This window comes from Haliotis rufescens, unplaced genomic scaffold, assembly GCF_023055435.1.
Source record: "Haliotis rufescens isolate VD_foot unplaced genomic scaffold, xgHalRufe1.0.p SCAF_55, whole genome shotgun sequence".
In the NCBI taxonomy this organism is placed as follows: Eukaryota; Metazoa; Mollusca; class Gastropoda; order Lepetellida; family Haliotidae; genus Haliotis; species Haliotis rufescens.
In genome coordinates, this window is record NW_025964279.1 from 72290 (window position 1) to 88415 (window position 16126).

The 16126-nt window shown below is 43.7% G+C and overlaps 1 protein-coding gene across 2 annotated transcripts in view; it reads right to left on the reverse strand.

The window, feature by feature from the left end:
• LOC124121423 (cationic amino acid transporter 4-like) overlaps positions 1–16126 on the reverse strand; it is a 67127-nt gene that overhangs the window by 37762 nt on the left and 13239 nt on the right. Inside the window, exon 1 of one of the 2 annotated variants that reach the window (XM_046484420.2) lies at positions 14153–14508. The exons of the other annotated variant lie outside the window; for it this stretch is intronic. The gene's annotated coding sequence lies outside the window, so the exon portion shown is untranslated. Of the gene's footprint in view, positions 1–14152; positions 14509–16126 lie in introns of those variants that run through there. 2 annotated transcript variants of the gene reach the window in all.

A 16126-nucleotide genomic window follows, 5' to 3' on the forward strand; every position in this document is an offset into this window, starting at 1 on the left:
ACCAATCAGAATGCGCGTATGATTTCAAGTTCTTCGTCAAACAATCCCTCAGAAATAATTTTTGATTTTACATATGTCTTGCATCTAAAAATATACCCAAGGCACAGGTAAATGTGTTCAATCATACTGTATAATTCCGCATGTCCAGATGTGCTTTAAATTGCATCTGAAATATATATACTATATGGGGAAATATATGTGAACCATAACGCGACAAGTTGACAATTATTTAAGGTATGCCCGTTTGCGCTAAGACGGAACCCGGTCGCAAAAATGGCCACGAGAGGGGCACGAGTCGCTATTCGGCTTGTCCCGGAATAACACGAGTTGGTCACGAATGGACGTGTCAGCTTAATGTGGGAGGAAAACCCAAAACGACGTGGGTCGTTTACCACTTTGGTGAAACCCATGAGCACGGCATGGGGCTTACTAACTATACCCTAATCAAAGAGAATCTGGGCTCGGAACCGACAAACAACGGACCCTGGCACCACGGCAATAGAATGTGAGGAGACGAGCATACATTATTCACACCCCTAGCGGACAAGCTGCAAAGAAGCCACACTAAATCTGTAAGGTCGTTCTAAACCAATATTTCCTCACCACAGCACACAATCAAGCATTGCCAACAGACATCTTTAGCCAAATATGTAAAAAGGACGTGGTAAATATGCCCTTCGGTACATCGCTATAATCTGTTACGATTCTGACATTTCTAAATGCTAACATCGCGTCGCTCTCACACCGGCGGTTATTGAATGAATTATTAAACAGGCAGTTATCATGTTCAACAGGGGCAATCCGGCGAAAATGCCAATATCGCTGCGGATGAAACGACGAGGACTTCCTGGAACTTGGAAGCTACACGTGAACAGGTTATGGAGACACTTTCTCATCTTACATCTAGAGTAAGGCGGAATGGGTTTTGTTTGTTTGTTGTTTGGCTGTTTGAGTGGAAGGGAAACGGAGCTAGGGAGTGAATAAATGAAGTGTGACGTGAGTGAGTGAGTATGGTTTTACGCCGCTTTTGTCAATATTCCACACACATTGTACCCATGTCGGGAATCGAACCCGGGTCTTCGGCGCAACGAGTGAACGCCTTAACCACTAGGCTACCGATTGACAACATGAGCATCGATCCACGCGATCGGGATCGATGACATGCATCAACCAACTCAACGAGCCTGACCACCCGATCGCGTTAGTCGCCTCTTACGACAAGTCGCCTTGAACGGAAAGCATGGGTTGCTGAAGACCTATTCTATCCCGAATCTTCACGGGTCCATCGGGGCACGTGGCAACTATACACGCCATTGACACTCTCGTGACAGGAGGTTTTGTTGGGGCCATAACGGTCATCTGTAGTGACAACGTACCAGCCTCAACTGCCTAGGGCACCATGTGGCTCCATACTTAAACCACGTACCCATTTTGTAAATAAAATACAGACATGTCCACGAATATTATGAATATCACTTTCTAAAATGTCATGATTGTTGTCCTTAGTTATTGTCACAGAATTACTCTTTCCGAAAATGGCACTTGTTCTGGTTTTTTATGCCATATATTTTGTGACAGCGCCCAGGTTTGCAAACCACATGGTCAAAACAGCAACAGGCACATAACTTACTTCTAGGTATGGATGGCTCTGTTCTCTATTCTCCAATGGTTGGCGATTTGAAGAGGTGCCTCAAATGTCATCATTTATACGTCATCGGACTCATAGATAACCGTGGGTACAATGTGTGAAGTCCATGATATTGCTGGAATATTGCTATTTTCATAGATTACCGTAATGTCTCTTGTAGGAGGTCCACATTAGTGGTATGGGGCTTCGTTAAGTCAAGTCCAGGAACAATCTGCAGGTGAGGTCAACAATCTCAGTGCCACGACAGACATGTAGCCATGATAGCTCTGTAATGGGTGGGATAACGTGACCTGTCGTAAAGGTGAGTGAGGGAGTGAGTGTGGTTTTACGCCGCTTTTAGCAATATTCCAGCAATATCACGGCGGGGGACACCAGAAATGGGCTTCACACATTGTACCCATGTCGGGAATCGAACCCGGGTCTTCGGCGTGACGAGCGAACGCTTTAACCACTAGGCTACCCGACCGCCCCGTGACCTGTCGTAAAGGTGAATACAGTTCGGTGTTGGTTTGACGAAGTCAGTAAGACAGTCAATGTTTTGGCCACGCTTGGAACAGCATGTCAGTCAAACCATGTTATGCTATTATTAGACAGAAAACCCGAAGTCGTCGATGTTATCACCTTGATGAAACAAAGGGGCACAGGTATGCTGCTGGCAGACGAAGAGTGAGTGAGTGAGTGAGTGAGTTGGGTTTAACGCCGCTTTTAACAGACAGGCAGACAGTTTATTTAGTAACTGTAAAGTATAGGCCCATAATACAGACAATGGTCGATTGCATGAACTACGCATGCCAAGGAAGTAGTCGATTTAAGTTTCTCTTAGCCGTTGGACTTTATATAGATATAAACATGTGTTATATACAACATCAAAGTTTTCTAATGAAATAATATCAGTAAAAGATGTTACAGTTTGAAACTTGATATACTGTTTAAGATACATATTTCTTAGGGCTGAATAACGCTCACATACAAGTAAAACATGAAATTCATCTTCAATAAAAGATATACCATTTTCTATACAATATTTACATAATCGTTCAGTGTATGGGACATTTGTGTATCTCCCCAAGTCAATTGCAAGATTAAACTTGCTACATCTGAAACGAGTCATACATATTCTCAGATGTACTGGTATGGGGAGTGTAAGATATTTTTCTACATTTAACAGGGATTTAAAATGTTCATAATAAAAGGTATCAGATATACTATTGATAGAACTACACCATGATTGTTGAAGGTTATCAAATAATCTTTGCTTAAAAAGATGAATAAATACCTTCACATTGCCAACATCTTGTGTTAACCATACATATCCAAAACCTATTTAAACAAGATATTCTTAATGTGAGTAGCCCATGTGGTGCGACCAGAATGGTCCAGTGATTTGAGCATTAAATAACATTGGCGAGGCAGTCTGCGCTCGTCCAAACGCCGCTTTTAACATTATTCCAGTAATATCACGGCGTGTCAGCTTAATGTGGAAGGAAAGCCCGAAGTGATGCAGGTCTCAGACGTTTACCACTTCGGTGAAACCCACGAGCACGGATATGGGGCTGACAAACCTAGAACCATGATCGGGGCGAACCGCGATTCGAACCCACAATCATAGGCTTCTGGCGTGCCCAAGGGACGCAACTCTGCACAGCGAATCGCGGCGCCTTGGCCACCCGTGCCCCCTGGCAGACTAAGAACGATTTAGGGACAACACTTGGAGTCAGTGATCAGCGAAGCCTCTCACGGCTGACGCAAGTAACTGTGTATTTCCTTGTGGTGCCTTAGATAACGGCGACCACTCATTCCCCCTTTTAGTTTGACAGTGGGTGAATGTTTGACGCCGTGCACAACACTAGTACATCTGTATAACAAAGCTCGTTAAGACAAGCGATGTGAGCCCTTCGACTATCCTAAGTGTATATGTATGTTAAACTAATAGAAATACCTCAATCGAAGCACTCAAATCGCCTGGTTAAACGAGTCCCAGTCTCAGAATCTCGTCTGGAGAGTCCTCGAGGTTCGTTACAGCGGATGACTGCTTTGAAGAATGTTACCATGTCAACGATATGAGTAAACAGACTGTTTCAGTAATAGCCACTGTCATTCAGTAATAGATACTAGTACTGCATCGGGAGAGACATTTATTCACTAAATTGCCCACAAAACAGTTTATATTCCACAAACAACGATCACTAATGAATATCGCAGACATCCGGCACATGTAATGATACACGTACATGGCAGATTAAACTCGTGTGCATTAAACATGTTGTTTGAAACACAAACTCCACACCTATTTTCCTTTAATAGTCTCACCTACAATTTCACCAAACGTCTAGCTTTACATTTACGTCAAAAGGTATGGTATTTTACAAAGCATCGTCGTCAACAACTACACTGGCGTCATAAGTCCCGACACTGTCTGTGACACGTCTCGTGTAAATGCCGCATGACTTACTCACTGTATGTGCATCCGCCGCCACCAGGCCTATCAAAACCATGCCTTTGATCATCAAGCCCCATTCTGATCGTCCCTTTTGCTTGTGCGAATTTTATTTTACAGATGAGAACAAACAGTCACAATTTTGTAATTGGGAGGTCCTTAAAGTACAGTGTTTATTTTAACCAAATCGCAGTGTATGTTGTTATCGAATCTGACCCCTGAAGATGCGGGGTAGAATAGGTCTTCAGCAACCCATGCTTGTCGTAAGAGGCGACTAACGGGATCAGGTGGTCAGGCTCAACATGTTCACATGTTAATTTTGAATTACGCCTGTTGTGAACAAGTGCGGGGATTCTGCTGCTTAAAAGTGAAGAAAAACTTTTAAAAATATGTTCGACTTGCAACACAGTTGTAGTCTCAGCCATTTCTATTGTAGTTGACATGATTGAAACGAAAGGGAGAGCAGACACATCGAAAAAGACACAAAACATGGTAATTAAACTTACAGTTAACCTAAATCCAGTAAACTTCGTTTATAACGAACACGCTTATAACGAACTGACGGTTATAACAAACTGTAATTTTGGTCCCGGCCATTTCCTTTATATGTGCTGCATATATCCGTATAACGAACTACGGTTATAACTTACTAACTTAGTGGTTCCTATGCGTTGGGAATGACCCTACTTTACTATACTATACACAGAATTATTCCACGAAACATTCATGTACACTTAACCACGTCCCTTTACACTGAGCCTACATATACACCAAACACACACGGCTGGTCCGTATTGATCAATAGTAGCAGTGCTGCATGAACATCCCTGGTGCCGGGCGGACGTGTAATTACCAGAATCCTTGCCCCCGCAGTTTGTTATGGCTTGTTATACACTGTCAGCCTAATGGAGACACGTTACAAATTACTCCACCGTGGCATGTGGCTGACACGGATACTGACTACACGTGGCACAGCGAACCTCGTTATCTCGAAGCCCTTGGGAACATCGAATATATTTGAGAGTTCGAGACAAGCGGAGTGATGAGTTCGAGACAAGCTGCGTGATGAGTTCGAGACAAGCGGAGTGATGAGTTCGAGACAAGCGGAGTGATGAGTTCGAGACGAACGGAGTGATGAGTTCGAGACAAACGGAGTTATGAGTTCGAGACAAACGGAATGATGAGTTCGAGACAAACGGAGTGATGACATAACTCAAGATGCCGCTTGGTATTCTATTCTGTCGGGAACATTAGGGTACATGGAAGTCGACTTAATGGAGTTCGAGTTAACGATGTTTCACTTCAGTACAAAAAGGTCGTAGTTCAGTGTCAATGTATGCAGTTAAGAGAAGGGGCGAGGATAGATAAATGGTTCGACAGTTCAAACATTTGAGGTAGTATTTGGAGGACATATGCATGGTAGGGATTACCACACACTAAATCATGGTAGCCAGAATTTCAGCCCAACACGATAGTCAAACCGTTTGCAAATGGGTGTTTCCTACGTCCCTTCGACCCTAAGTTACCGCCCAAGTCTCGCTCAAAAATATACCTATTTTTTGTACATCCACACATTAACATCCATGCACATAATCACATTCTGGAAAAGAATAAACTAACCCTAAGCAGAGATCTTTCTACATTTTCTGAAAAGGACTGTCGTGAAATATCATTCACCCTCTGCACTCTTGAACTAAACTAAGCAATGGCTAGCTGCGTCTGAAAGCCCGTCTGCTGTAGTCAAGAATACACGCATACTGGCATATATATTGGTGATTTTCGCTACATTAACTAGGTTTACTAAGTAGGTCTCCGTGTAATGCACATGATAATGCATTATAGCTTGGAGATGCAGGCCTTTCGCGGGTTGTCATATGAGCCAATCGGTAACAGCTGGGGTGGTATATATATGCTGGTGCAGAAACACGAACCTGTCAGGGTTATTTCCACCAAGTCACCACGCTTAAAGGAGCTATGATACCCCCAGTTACTTGCTGGAACTGTTCCGTGATGGCCAGAGAACCATGCTAACAAGATAGTTCCACTTGTGAAACACAATGCTTTTGAACGTTGAGTTTGTTGGAAATATAATTAATTTGGGAATTGTTCATTTCAATGGCAAGACATGGTGAATGGTTATTCATATTAATGAGGCGCTCTCAGATTAAGGATGATGCACCCGATATTCCTCAGAATTGCTTCAGCGAGTGTAAGTGCAAAACTCTGGAAATATTTCAAGCTGGGTTACCATTCTTGGTGAGAGATATGGATAAATTCCAAATTTATGTTTGTACGCTTAAGTTTTGGATTAAAACTTTTTTACATCGTATATTGTGATATTAATCAAGAAAATCTCAACTACTGCGTAAGTGTGTTTGGATCACCCCTTAGCTACCCTTATGGTGAGGTGAGGTGAAATGGGGTTTAACGTCACGTTCAAGATTATTCCACTTCTAAAGCGACACGTGTGTGTGTATGGGTGTGTGTGTGTGCGCGTGCGTGCGTGCGTGTATGTGTGTGTGTGTGTGCGTGCGTGCGTTCGTGCGTTCGTGCGTGCGTGCGCGCGTCCAGGACCACGAGATTCTATGCCACAGCTATGCCACAGTTTAACATGGATACACAGTTTTCTGACCCGAAGCCGATCAGTCTTTTGAACACATGGGGGATGACGTCTCCCCTTTCAGAGTTCATCTGACCTGCAAGGGTCACACATGGGAGCACCTGCCCACATAAATTGCTGCTAACACACCATGTTAATAAGACCGTGTTCGTGGACAGTTTCATTTAATTATTACACATTTCTCATTACCTTTCTTCTATGGCCATCTGTTTTTCAATACTTGGAGAATAATCAATAAGGCCTAACAAAGCTGAAAGCTGCTCACTTTTTCTTCTATAACTTTAAATAGGCATGAGGAACATCTTCATCCTACCACTAATAACCAAGAATCTTTAAATTTTCAAAACCAGAAAAACAAAACCGATCTTGGTACTTTATATAGACATACGACAGACGCAGAGGCCGCATAGCGATCTCAGCGCGACAGTAACCGGAGGTGCTGAGGTGAGGTGAAATGGGGTTTAACGTCGCGTCCAAGATTATTGCACTTATATAGCGACGTGCATGCACGTGTGTGTGTTTGTGTGGCTGCTTGTTCCAGTCCGGACTGATGCCGATTTATAGTGCTAGCACACTGAGATTCCATGCCGCAGTTTAACATGAATACCCCACTCAGACACAGTATACTGACTCCGAGCCGACCAGTCCTTGTTTTAGCCCCTAAATACCGAGCGCCAAACAGGGTAACAAGTACCATCTTTTAACGTCTTTTGGTATGACGCGGTCGGGGATCGAATCCCGGACCTTCCGCTCTCCGGGCGGACGCTCTACCACTAGACCACGGAGGCGGTGTAACCGGAGGTGAAGGTTACAGAAAGGGCTTTCCAATCGCCCTTGCGCTAATATTGCTTCGTGGAGTGGGACCCTGGAACGGGTTCGTTAGATCAGTGTTTGAGATTGCCAGGAAACCCAGATGATGTATTCCCGGCTACAGCAATTGCCCTCCATATCTGAGCAATATCTAGGTACCTTGACACAATACTCGGTCAGTAATCACAGATGATAGATCACCTGGTCCATTCTCATTTCTGTCTGGAGCTCTGTTATAACTACAGCTTCCGTTTCGGTATCAGCGTCCGTTATTTTCGACATTGGATGTATTCAACCACGTCATACCCGAAGATGACTTTTAGAGGGGAGCTGGAATGGAGTTTAACGTCGCCTTCGAGATTATGGCACTTATATACCGACGTTTGCACACACTGGCATCTTCCCGAGGCATTAGCGTCCACTTGCCTTTTTATCAAAGTCTTGTTTCCAACCTTACCACATCAAGCCCACTTTCCTTTGCTAAATATGGTTGGACTATCGCAATCTATCGCCCAATCAGAGAACATTTCACAATAACAACATCTACAACTGGTACACCTTCGGATGAAGGTGATTTACCTCTGCCTGTCTCTGTTGACACGAATATGTCTTTTTCATTTATTTCCCAACGATTGCCTATGATTTTGAGTCAGGGATGTTTTCTTTATTTCATCGACAAGGTTGTCGCCTATGTTTGTCGCCATCTTTGTGAAGCTATACGAGATAAAAACAGCGAGCTTATTGGATATCGCGTTTTCATTACAAGGGGCACAACTCGTGATCTTCGCGAGATGGCGCCAGGATTGAGTCAAGAAGAGTGGCCTTGAGGTGGCAAGGGTAGAATCTAGGCTTTTATATAGGCTAGTGGACACGCTTGCCTCGGGAAGATGGAACACTGGACACAGATTTGAATTGTACATACGTTTATGAGCAATGTATCCTGCTTACATTACGTAGCAACGTGTGTGGCTGCTTGTACTGGTCTGGACGAATGCCGAGTTATAGTGCTAGCCAACGGAGATACTATGCCACAGTATACTAGTACTGATTCCGAACCGGCGAATCCTTGTTTTATACCCTTAATGCACCAGGCAGGGTAACAACAAATTCCATCTTTCGAGGAATTTGGGAATGAAGCTACCGGGATACGAACCACCTTCCGCTCTCCAGGCAGACCCTCTGTCCACTAGGTCACGGAGGCGGTCGCTGACTTTTACATGTTTACGGTTGTACATTAGAGCCTTATAAAGGCGGCGGTGATGTAGCCTAAAGGTCATCGCGCCGAGTTCCCGGGCTCGATTCCCCACATTGGAACATTGTGGGAAGCCCATTCCTGATGTCCCTCCTACAGTAAACTACGTTTAAAACGAACACGCTTACAACCAACTGACGGATATAACGAACTATTTCTTGGTCCCGTCCATTTGCTGTATGTATGCTGTACATATGCTTATAACGAACTACGGTTATAACGAATTAAAATCAGTGGTGCCTTTGAGTTCGTTATAACCGTAGTTTGCTGTACTCATATTACTTGGATGTTGCTACCAACGGCATAAAACATGCTCACTCAACTTAAATGCGAAATTTTACTATCATTCAGAACACTTTCGCTGAATAAATAGGCCAAACCTTGAAATTTCATAACAGAGTTGTGAGTTGTGTTTAACACTGCATTGAAGAATATTTCAATTATATCACAGCATGTCAGCTAAATGCAGGAGGTAAATTGCAAGACGAATTCGAATCACGCCCCGGATAACAGGATTGTTTGGAAATGCAAACAAAATGGTTTGGGAGTTCAATCACTTAGTCTACAACCTCTATACAGAATAAATACCGAGTCAAAGTCACTCTTAATACGGCATTCACAAGTATTTTTAAAAGGGTTTCTTACTCGTAAAACTATCATTAATTTATATAAATTGTACATAAGCTCGCAACTCATAGGATTAATTACTATGTGTTTGAAGCACCTGTCTATTTCAGCTGCTAGGAAAGAGGAATGAGTGACAGGCGCTTGTATCATATGAATGATATCTTGTCCGATCATGTGATCATTGCGGTTTAAGTTGCACATGCGTAACATTGGTAAGGTATTACTAACTATGCTGTGGAAGTCATATGAATGCACAGTATCTGATACTGGACAGTTCTGACAGGGCTCGGCTTACTCGGTGACTTATGAGTCACATATTGTAACTGCTTGATGACACTCAGCACTTTGTTAAAGTCGCTCAAAGTAGGGGTTGTCTCAAAAGTCGGAAGGAGAAGTAACTTTACCGCAAGAGTGGGTAACTTTACTACAGGAGTAGGTAATTTTACTGCAGGATTGGGTAACTTTACTTCAGAAGTAGGTAGCTTTACTGCAAGGGCGGGTAACTTTACTGCAAGGGTGGGTAACTTTACTGCAAGGGTGGGTAACTTTACTGCAAGGGTGGGTAACTTTACTGCAAGGGTGGGTAACTTTACTGCAAGGGTGGGTAACTTTACTGTAGGAACAGGTAACTTTACTACAGGAGCAGGTAACTTTACTGCAGGAGCAGGTAACTTTACTACAGGAGCAGGTAACTTTACTACAGGAGCAGGTAACTTTACTACAGGAGCAGGTAACTTTACTGCAGGAGCAGGTAACTTTACTACAGGAGCAGGCAACTTTACTACAGGAGTAGGTAACTTTACTTCAGGAGCAGGTAACTTTACTGCAGGAGCAGGTAACTTTACTACAGGAGTAGGTAATTTTACTGCAGGATTGGGTAACTTTACTTCAGAAGTAAGTAGCTTTACTGCAAGAGTGGGTAACTTTACTGGAAGGGTGGATAACTTTACTTCTGCAGTAGGTAACTTTACTACAGGAGCAGGTAACTTTACTGCAGGAGCAGGTAACTTGACTACAGGAGCAGGTTTCTTTACTGCAGAAGTAACTTTACTGCAGGAGCAGGTAACTTTACTACAGGAGCAGGTAACTTTACTACAGGAACAGGTAACTTTACTACAGGAGCAGGTAACTTTACTACAGGAGCAGGTAACTTTACTGCAGGAGCAGGTAACTTGACTACAGGAGCAGGTAACTTTACTGCAGGAGCAGGTAACTTGACTACAGGAGCAGGTAACTTTACTGCAGGAGCAGGTAACTTGACTACAGGAGCAGGTAACTTTACTACAGGAGCAGGTAACTTTACTGCAGGAGCAGGTAACTTTACTGCAGGAGCAGGTAACTTTACTACAGGAGCAGGTAACTTTACTGCAGAAGTAACTTGACTACAGGAGCAGGTAACTTTACTACAGGAACAGGTAACTTTACTACAGGAGCAGGTAACTTGACTACAGGAGCAGGTAACTTTACTGCAGGAGCAGGTAACTTGACTACAGGAGCAGGTAACTTTACTGCAGGAGCAGGTAACTTGACTACAGGAGCAGGTAACTTTACTGCAGGAGCAGGTAACTTGACTACAGGAGCAGGTAACTTTACTACAGGAGCAGGTAACTTTACTACAGGAGCAGGTAACTTTACTGCAGGAGCAGGTAACTTTACTACAGGAGCAGGTAACTTTACTGCAGAAGTAACTTTACTGCAGGAGCAGGTAACTTTACTGTAGGAGTAGGTAACTTTACTACAGGAGTGGATAACTTTACTACAGGAGCAGGTAACTTTACTACAGGAGTGGATAACTTTACTACAGGAGCAGGTAACTTAACTACAGAAGCGGATACTTTACTTCAGGAGTAACACTAACATGGTGGATAGGGTCAGGGAGGTGGGTTTAACGCTGCTTTGAACATTGAGGTGTATCTCCGAGCAATGTCCGCAGTGATGCACGTTTTAGGCGTGTACCAGTTTGAGGAAATCCACGAGCACGCGTATGGTGCTGCCGAACCAAGAATCATAATCAGGGCAAATCTGGGATTCGAACCCACTATCATAGATTTATGGCAGGTCTTGTTGACGCAACTCAGCACAATATGCGTTTGTGGTCCACGGTAGATAGTAAAATGTTGTCCTACATAACCCGGTCCTCATAAGAGGATAGGATCGGTGGGGTGGTCTTGTGGACGCTGTGATGTGGATGTGATACCGCTGGACCAACAAATAATCCCGAAATAAAGTTTAGTATCAGATTTAAAAATCTAAAAAGGAACCCTCAAGTGTTAAAGAATCCTCAACTTGGAACTTCAAGGGGGTGCGTTTGTAGTGCAAGAAATTCGGGGAGGGGGCCATGAGAGTGAAATGGGGGTGAATGCTTTATCAAATATTCGTCTTTGGCCCGATAGTTTGTTTGTTTGCTTCTTATTTAACTCCGTACTCAGCGGTATTCCAGCTATATGACGGTGGTATGTAAATAATCGAGTCTGGACCAGACAATCCAGTGATGGATATCATGAGCATCGATCTGAGCAAATTGGGATACGATGGCATGCATCAACCAAGCTAGCGAGTCTGACGACCCGATTTCGTTAGTCGCCTCTAACGACAAGTATAGTCCGTCAACCCTTATGGCAAGCATGGGTTGGTGAAGACCTGTTCTCTTTGGCCCGAAAGCAATATATAGATGATTAGCTAAAATATCAATATTGATGAAATCTTGCGGAGTACGGTGGTAAACAACAAACAAAAGCTATCGCACTGCTTGTATAATAATGACAATGCGCCACATAGTCACCCCCAGGCTAAAGCCGTTACGCTTTATAAAACGCATAATTGCTAAAGTTTTTAACAGAATTTATTTGTCAAGCGAAACCGACTATTTATAAAAGCTAGTGGTGAGGCAGAGCTGTCAAGGTGTCTGTTTTTAAACTCCGTCTTTTTATACGTCTAGCGAAGATGCGTTTGTGTCCATTTCGGCAATAAAATGACGAGTACAGTCATTTATTAAATGTTGAATGAACGGACGCCGCCACCGCACACAGACGCCCACCCCCCCCCCCCCCCCCCCCCCCCTCTCCCGTTAACTGAATGGAATTCAGATTGAATTCAACATCTATCTTGAATATGTCTCCCTAAATATCATGCAACACCGCACGTTGCCAAACCCTGGATGCCGTTGTACAAAGCGATCTTAGTGCTGAGGTGATCGTAACTCCCATGCCTTATCTCACGACAGTCGTACAGTGCCAGGTGTTTCGTATTACGGCACCCAGGTCACATATTCGAACCACCATGGTTCATTAAGGGCCACGACCTCACCAGCTTCCAGTCATTAGCGCGAGGAACAACCTCCGGCGTCGGGTAACGGTACACACAATCAGTCGGGACATGCACTGTAACCATTGATTCTTCAATTTAGTCGGCTTCAGCCTCTTACTGGAGATCCATAGCATATTTGAACCACGGTGCCGATTCTGGAATTTCCTAAACCGCATCCATTAATTACACCATTCATCACATTGTGTGGTGGTTTTCGGTATTCGGGTATGGGAGGTCTTACAGTATTCGTATTTGGGAGGTTTATGGCATTCGGGTGAGGGAGGGGGGTGGGGTGGGGGGGGGGGGGGGGGGGGGGGGTGGGGGGGGGTGGGGTGGTGTGGTACGGTATTCGGGGAAGGGGGCTTTAAGGGACGTTTTACGGTATTCGGGTAAGAGAGGTTTACAGCATTAGGTAAAGTGAGGTTGTTTGGGTAAGGTTTTTTTTTACGGTATTCGGTTAAGTGAGTTTTACGGTATAAGTGTAAAGGGGCTTTAGGGGATGTTTTACGGTATTCGGATAAGGAAGGTTTACGGTATTCTGATAAGGAAGGTTTTCGGTATAAGAGTAAGGTGTGTTTTTACGTTCTGATGTTGTACTGCAGACAGAAGACGAAAGAAACATGGAGAATTGGATTCACATAGTGTCAGTTGTACCTTTGGGGAATTGAACCCAGACTCAAAGTTTAATGGGTTAAAGCATGGAGCACTCGGCTATGTCACCGGCCTACAATATGACGAACTCGATGATAACATTTCACTTGTCGATGGTTTCACCTGGAGTAATATTATGCATTAAGGTCGCTGACGTGAGGATAAAATTGACACAGAGAGACTAATCCTAACGAGGAACACGAATTACATGTCTTTCCAGTGCATATTTCACCGAGTTGTTTTTCTATCCATGATTAACGCTCAAAACATTCCAGCTCTAAAACGTCACGTCATGGTGTGTGGATATTTGTGCCAAATATTTGAAATGCATACATGTCACACTATATTCCGCTATTATTTGATTTTTACAGAAAATCGGTGTATGGTTTCAGACACCCAATCACTCTATACCGCCCGTCTTCCTTAAGACAACAAGTAATCCGCATGCACTTCCACCCACACAGCGTGGCTTCACGCGATCATGGATGTCAAACCACTCGTTCAGGACTCCCTGTGATTTGAGACATCGACATAAATAAATGCATTGAGTGTTCATGAGCACACTGTATATATTTACAGCGATGGTGGATAGGAGTTAAGCTACTGCGATGAACCTCCCTGTGACAGAAGGCCCGTGAACCGAAAACCCGTATACCATATGGTTGCTCGCGAGGAGGCGTGCAGTCGTTGTTGCTGTCACATTTAGCGGCTGACATCGACATTAACCGCACATAAGGCCTGTAGAGAAAGCCTACAGTATATAATTGGACAACTGTCCATGCTAAAACGTTCCCGCCTTACCTTGCTAGGTCGCTTGCTTCGTGTCGTCTGCTCACACTGTTAGAGAAACCATTGAAAGAAGAGGATAAATTATGCTGACAACCGTTGCTATGCCTTCTTACTGAACTAGGGGTTCATCGCCAAGGATCGATTTTCTGTAAGAACTGGTTATAGTGCCATGGAGAAAGATGGTAGGTTATTTCGGAAATTCCCAAAGCACTGCGGCGGATTGGAGAAAATCACAGCAGACGACAATTCATCTGCTTGTGGATTCAGGTGGTGAGCGCAAAACTTCCCATCATTCAATAGTAAATGCAGATATCACCGAGCTCGTGCCGTGCGCGTGCATCGATCAATCATCCGGGACTTTCCGGAAGAAGGGAATGGCCTGACGTCATTAATTGAATCAATTTCATCGTGGCTTGTTTCAGCGGTGATTCCACTGTTTTCGGTAGCTGGTGCTTAAAACGAAACATTTATGTGGTGCTTATAGCGTGACATTTATGTGTGACAGCTGTTTACAACACTGACACTGTTTGACATCGTATATTATGTGATTCTAGTGTTATACGGTAGTCTTCTAGTGGGTCCATGAACACCCACGCATGTGTATATTTCTGCTTGCGTTCGATTTCAAAATCCAGGATCGCCCAGGTGGACCCGTGTTGACCAAGGTATAACCCAAGATAACCTTGGTTAACCGATGATAGCATCCCTTGGCTGTTTTACGTTATATACTTCGGTTGACCTACATGTACTTTTTAAACCCGTGAATATCCGGGGTAGAATAGGTCTTCAGCAACCCCTGCTTGAAGTAAAAGGTAACTATGCTTGTCGTAAGAGGCGACTAACGAAATCGGGTGGTCAGGCTCGCTGACTTGGTTGATCCATGTCATCGTATCCCAATTGTGTGGATTGATGCTCATGATATCAATCATTGGATTGTCTGGTCCAGACTTGATTATTTTTAGACCGCCGTCATATAGCTGGAATATTGGTTGGTTGGTTTGTTGTTTAACGCCGTACTCAGCCATATTCCAGCTATATGACGGAGGTTGCTGGATTATTGCTGAGTCCGGCGTTAAACAACAAACAAACAAAACATGTACTTTTCCCTTACAAACACCATCCAATCGTTCGAGCTGGCTAGTCTTATTTGGTGACTCAATCAAGACGCATTTTAAGCGTTAATGTTTCAACTAGATATTTGTAGTAAAAATTAATTCTGATATGCGTAAGGTAAATTTAATTTTCGATTGTTGATACCAACCCTTCACAATCAATAATTCAACTGATGATCTTTTGTATCTCAGTTTTTTTTTGAACGTTACTGTTATTAAGGTACCAGCATTAGGTAGAAACGGAATAATGGCAGTTTTGTCAAGTATTGAAATACTTTATATTCTCTCTTGTGTGGTATACCATCTGTGAAGAGTGAGTGAGTATGGTTTTACGCCGCTTTTAGCAAAATTCCAACAATATCACGGCGGGGGACACCAGAAATAGGCTTCACACATTGTACCCATGTCGGGAATCGAACCCGGGTCTTCGGCGTGACGAGCGAACGCTTTAAACCACTAGACTACCCAACCGTCCCCATCTCTGATGATTAGTGTATTACACATGAGTAGACTAAAATCTTTCAATTATAATCGATCGAGTTTAGTTTATTGCCGTTTTAATAGATAATTCAGTTACATAAAGTCTAAGGCGCCGCGATTCGCTGTGCAGAGTTGCGTCCCTTGGGCACGCCAGAAACCTATGATTATGGGTTCGAATCCCGGCTCACCCCATTTATGTTTCTAGGTTTGTCAGCACCATACCCGTGCTCGTGGGTTTCACCGATGTGGTAAACGTCCAAGACCTGCATCACTTCGGGCTTTCCTCCCACATTAAGCTGACACGCCGTGATACAAATGGAATACTGTTCAAAGTTGGTTAAACCCAACTCAAACACTCACTCAATCGTGATCGTGTCAACTTTATGTTAGAAGA